A 6,644-nucleotide genomic window follows, 5' to 3' on the forward strand; every position below is an offset into this window, starting at 1 on the left:
AATCCAGACCCCAGGGTCTGTCGTTCCGTCGTATGCCTCTATATTCATGGGTTTGAACCCCTGTGGAAATTCGTGATCCAGCACCTTGTCGGTGAAGCACAGGGGGTGTGCAGCCCCTCTGTATCTGAACATGTCATGGCATGCTGTTGACAGTTGTTGTGTTTGGGGTTGATTCCGAACTAGTATTCAATTAGTATGATCGTTTTGGTGGCCATGATCTTGCACTGGAACTCGTCCTCTGGATCCATAGATGGACCTGGTTGCACCAGCCTTTTTGTCTAGGAGCTCATGTAAATCGTGTGCGGGCTTGTGTGCGGTGTCAATAGATGCTCTATCACGGCCACGAGGTGGTCTATCCGGGTGACCGGCTTTATTATTGTTTGGCGGTATGGGCTCTATGGCCTCGTGGTCGAATTCAGGCAGCAGCTTGCGTTTTGGGTAGCTCTTTGTGTGGCGATCGTTGCCATATTTTTCTTCAGTGTCTAGCACTTTGTTCCATCTACGGTTGAGCATATCCTGTGCGGCCTTAAGCCTTTGCTTCTACTTCTTTAGGATCCTCTCGGTGGCCATAATCCTTCTATGGAGGTTCTCTTGTTCCAAACATTTTTATGGAATGAATGCATCGTCGTCCGGACTATCCTCCTCTTCGGAGGCAGGTTGATGAGTTCTGCCCCCAGGATCGCCGTGATCGGGCGTCTGCTCCGGGCTATGTTTGGTGTGACCTGGCTCGTCCTGCTCCATCACTGGGTCCATATGGTCATTGTTGCCTTTGGGGTCGACCGGGGTGTCAATTTTTCTTGCGCTGTTGTCGCTATTTTTACTATGGCTGGACTTAGAGCGGCGCCTGCGTCGTCCCTTTGGCTTTTGCCCAGGGGGTTTATCCTCCGTTGCATCCTTTTTGTCGCTGTTGTCCTCCTTTGGCGTGTCCACCATGTATGTATCATATCATGAGGTGGCAGTCCAGCGCCCCGTTGGCAGTGGTTCCAGATCGTCCCCTACATCGACATCCATGCCGTCGATGTCATCGGAGTCGAAGTCGAGCATGTCGGTTAAGTCATCGACAGTGGCTATTAAGTGGGTGGTGGGTGGGCAGCGAATTTCTTTGTTGTCCGTATCCCACTCGAGCTAGACATAGTTCGGCCATGAGCCTTCTAATAAAGAGAGAGACTATAATGAATTTAGCACGTCACCGAAGGGCGAGTGCTGAAAGATATCTGCGGCGGTGAACTCCATGATCGGAGCCTAATCAGATTCGATGGGCACGAATGCTCGTGGTCCGGAACCTATGGACGGGGACAAGTCTGGGGGTCCGGTGACACAGATTTCCTTAGAGGTGGAGCTTGTGTTCGGCTCCAACGCCGATGGGTGTGCGGCCTCCGTGGCGGGGTCCATCCGCCTGTCCTCGGATGGTGCGATCTGCTCCAGATTGAAGTCCTGAGCTGTGGCAGGTGTGATACTCCGAATACTGTCCGATGGTAGATCTAAATCATGCTCATCGTGATCGTTCGGTGCTCCTGACGCGGGCCCGAATCCATCGAAGATAAAGTCTCGGCGGATGTCGGCTGTGTAGTTTAGGTTTCCGAACCTGACCTGATGGCCAGGGGCGTAGCTATCGATCTACTCCAGATGGCCAAGCGAATTGGCTCGCAGTGCGAAGCCGCCGAATACGAAGATCTGTCTGGGGAGAAAAGTCTCACCCTGGACCGTATTATTGCTGATGATTGAAGGAGCCATCAAGCCTTGCAGCGACGACATAGAGGAACTCTCAATGAAAGCACCAATGTCGGTGTCAAAACCGGCGGATCTCGGGTAGGGGCCCTCGAACTGTGCGTCTAAGGCTAATGGTAATAGGAGGCTGGGGACACGATGTTTGCTCAGGTTCGGGCCTTCTCGATGGAGGTAATACCCTACTTCCTTCTTGATTGATCTTGATGATATGAATATTACAAGAGTTGATCTACCACGAGATCGTAGAGGCTAAACCCTAGAAGCTAGCCTATGATTCTGATTGTTGTTGTCCTACGGACTAAACCCTCCAGTTTATATAGGCACCGGAGGGGGCTAGGGTTACACAGAGTCAGTTACAGAGAAGGAGATCTAACATCCGAATCGCCAAGCTTGCCTTCCACGCAAAGGAGAGTCCCATCTGGATACGGGACGAAGTCTTCAATCTTGTATCTTCGTAGTCCAACAGTCCGACCAAAGTATATAGTCCGGCTGTCCGGATACCCCCTAATCCAGGACTCACTCAGTGGGGGCGGTGGTCGCCGGCGGTGGTGGGGCAGCGGTGTGGGGATCGCCGGAGAAAAAGATCGGCACGAGGGGGCCTAGAGGGATGACCGGGGCGGCGGTGGACTGGCGGTGGGGAGTGTTTTCGGGGCGGGCAAGGCGGCACACCGCCGGCCGCAGGCGGCGGGGGGGTGGCTGTTTGACCGGTGGTGGCTAGCGGCTCACGGGTTGGAGGTTGAAGATGAACTGCAGACCCTTGATTTCGTATCCAATGGTTGCAAAATCGACTGACCAGAGATGAAAAAGTCAGTCGACTGACGTGTAGCCTCACCTCTAGTGCGTTCAGTTTCGACAGTAAAATTCAGTTTCGACAACAAAATTCAGTTTCGACAGTTAAGTTCAGTTTTGACAGTTAAATTCAGTTTCGACAGTTAAGTTTAGAGATGAGCGACTGATGTATTTTACATCTACCACTTTGTGGTTATGTATTTTACGTCATCTATTGGATATGCTATTAGAATTCCACTCAGGTTTACATTGTCTCTCTTGTCCTGCTTCAGCCTCAACGTCGTACAACTCACCAGACTCTAACGAGGAAACCCTCCATCACAGCGGAGCAGTACCTCGGGCTCCATCTCCAGACGCCTAAGATATTCCTCCCCTCCTCCAACAGCCAAGTCAGCCCGAGCATCCTCACTGGCCAACCCAATCACGCTGAGATCTACATGTCTTTGCCAAAGAGGTTGTAAACTCGTTGCATCTCTTTTTTACTCTACATGTTATATATATTGTCCACTGAGCACACGTAGTAATGTGAAATATGATTATTTTATCCTACTATATGACAAGCAGTGAGGTACCAGGCAACTTAGCTATCCGTGATGGACTCTCTTGAATGCCATCATTATTTATCTCTGCACATTTGAGCTATGCATTTGTTGATGGGCCTGGGAGTTGAGCTAGTAGGGCAGTGGCCTGGGTCCAAAGTAATAGAAGTAGCACAAAAACATTTTTTAGTGTAGGATTTTCCTTCTAAAGCCTGCCTACTAGAATCGCCAGTGCTTGAAAGGAAAAGTGAATGAAAAACATAGGAAGTGGAAAGTTTCCTATGGTACCACTATTCATGAATTTGGTTCAAAGGAATGAAGCGAAGGAAAACTGTAGGATTTGTTCCTTTAGTGTCTCCTTGAAAGAAAACCCGTAGGAATTTTAATTTCCACTTGTCCTCCTTTTCAAATTCCTATTCATGAAGCACAATACTAAGAGATAGTAGCATAATAGCATTATAACCGTACATTTTCTTGTGGTTTGACTTAATCTCACCATGCTTTTTTGCATCCTGTGATCTTCCAATTCTTGCGAATCAAACACCCAGATTGGCAGAAATCCCGTGTTTTCAAATTCTCTATTTTGCACATGCATTCCTATCCTATTCATGTCTATTTCCTATCCCTGCATTGTTGGAATCCTCCAATTCAAACGAGCCCTTACAGAATTACTTCTCTTACAGATAGTTGTCAAAGAAAACCTTGCGTGGATTGTCCCGCTCCTACTGCGCCATTGTCCACCCCTGCTCAGCCGCTTCTACGACAGAAGGGTCTAGCATAGTAGGGATCCGGCCTCCAGACTGCCTTTCACCGCCTCAGATCTTCTTCCCCGCCGCCGGCAGCCGCGAAAACTCCATTACCATCATCAACCGAGCAGATGACCTCGAGGACTACACGGGTCCGCAAGAGAGGTCACACTCTTTTGTGTCTGCTTATGTTATGCATCGCTTAATATTACATGCTACTTTATCGTCCTGTTCACCGATTAGACTTTTTGTCAACTCCAAACTAATGGTCAAACTTGAGTTTTTAAATGGTTGTGGGGTACATATCGGGGCCGCAATCAATAGTATCTGTCTACTATCTGGTCAATCTCTGGTGTCTACTATGAGTTTCATGTTGGGTGGGAAACAAACAGTAAAGAAGCCATTATTTGTATTTTTTAACTGAAGCGATTATCTGCCTGCTATTATTGGTTTTGGGTCTATCCATAGGTTGCTACCATTACTCTGGATTTCTGCATGCACTCCTTACATAATCTCACTATGTTTTATTCCTATGCATGACAATTATTGTAAACAATGGAACTGAACATGTAGAGCAAAAGAGATGAGCCTTGCATAGCAATAAAATTTCATGTAGACGTTGCTCCAAGCTAGGCGCAAAGGCAGCCCCCCACCCATTTTGGATTGTAATCGAGAGGAAGACATTTGTTCTGAGGGGGATTCAGAAGGAGAAGACCACTCCTATTTACCCCCTGAGGTCTTCGCTCTAACTTGGCATGCTGACGTTGGTTATATCATGCATATGGTGCCTTGCATTGCTTACTTTATACATCAAATATGTCATCTGCTTAGTTTAGACATCCTTTGTGTGAATGCCATATGTTTAGTTTATTCATCGTTTATGTGAATTATGCAATGCCATCTTGTTTAGCTAGGCATCGTATATGTGAATTTTGTAATGACATCCTGCTTAGCCAGTCATCTTATTTGTAAATTATATCAGGCCATCCTTTTTTCCGTTACGTATTACATTTGTCAACAATGTTAGTACATTCAACTGCTCTTCGTGTGCATCAGCCATTTGACACGGTGATGGAAAATTCTGGAGTGAAAACAAGGTCTTCAGAGCAGACTATGCTATCTGACGAAGCACATATCTCGCTGGTTACCGATAGCTCCTCAGAGGAGGATTCAGAGACAGATGACCAGTCCTATTCCCCCCGAGGTGTATGCTCTAACTTGGTAGGGTTATGTTGCTCATAGCGTGCATATGGTGTCTTGCATTGTTATGTCATTCGATTAGTTTAGACATGCTTTGTGTGAATGCCACCTGTTTAGTGTCTAATTACCATATCTGTGAATTATGCATTGCCATCTTGTTGCAAGACATTATATATGTGAATTATGCAATGCTATCTTGTTGCAAAGGCATTATATATGTGAATTATGCAATGCCATCCTGTTTAGCCAATCATCATGTATGTGAATTATATCATGCTATCATTTTTTTTGTATTACGTGTTCCATTTGTCGACAACGTTTGTATATTCAACTACTCTTCCTGTGCATCAGCCATTTGAAGCAGTGATGGAAGTATCTGGAGTGAAAACAAGGTATTCAAAGAAGACAATGCTACCTACTGAAGCAGACATCTTGTTGGCTACAGAGAGCTCCTCGAAGGAGGATTCAGAGACTGATGACCAGTCCTATTTCCCCTCTAAGGTCTATGCTCAAACTTGGGAGGGTTATATTACCCATGTCATGCATGTTGTCTTACATTTCTTAGTTTTTACTGAATTGCCATTTGCTTAATTGCTTACTATATAAATCATATATTCGAATTATATCATGCCACCATGTTTACATAGTACATACACATCATCTATCTGAATTATGGCATGACAACCCATTTAATAAAGACATCATATAGTTATATCATCTCATCCTGTTTAGTGTTTACAGTCATCATATTTTGAATTATGGCATTCTATCCCTGAATGTATGTGAATTATGGCATGCCAACCTATTTAATAAACACAATATATAGTTATATCATGTCATCCTGTTTACATAGTCATCATATTTTGAACTATGTCTTTCCATCTTTTTAGTTAGCCATCATAATGTGAAATTGTGTCATGCTATCCTGCTTAGTTAGCCATCATATATGTGAAATTGTGTCATGCTATCCCGTTTGGTTAGACAACATAAATGTGAATTATTTCATGCCCTCTTTTATTCCCCACTATCCATTGCACCCCATCGATCATACAATGTCCATACTTTCAATTACTTTTCTTGTTTATCAGCCATTTGAATTGGAGAGGGTGATGGCAGTATCTAAGGGAGTAACAACACGGTCTTCAGAAAAGATAGTGCTACCAGTTGATGCAGATAGAACCACGGTTGTACTTTCCTAAGAACCAGCTCCACCACACATAACACAGACTCTCGCAGATTGTACCCCAACCTAGTTGGACAGAGAACCAACTACACCCCTTCTAACCCAACCCCGGCAGATAGTAACCCAGTTCCAGTTGACACAACACCGTCTCCACCACAGAGCACCCAAACACGAGCAATTAGTAAGGGAACTGCAGTGCCCAAAGCACGAGGACCACCACTCCGAATCCCAACTCAACACTTAAAGGAGAAGAAGATTTGTTCTCAAGTCTGGTTCTGTAGCTATGGTTCATACTCCTTTGCTCTTGCATTACTGTATTTACTCATACCAACTATTTTCAAATTTGAAGGATGGAATTGAAACTCCAATGGTGCAACAGGTATGTTTTAAACCTGTTTCTTTAACTGGTTTGCTGTTGTAACTTGCTCTATGTTGATTTCAGTTTCAATTGAATAAATA

This window comes from Triticum aestivum, chromosome 4B (assembly GCF_018294505.1).
Source record: "Triticum aestivum cultivar Chinese Spring chromosome 4B, IWGSC CS RefSeq v2.1, whole genome shotgun sequence".
NCBI lineage: Eukaryota > Viridiplantae > Streptophyta > Magnoliopsida > Poales > Poaceae > Triticum > Triticum aestivum.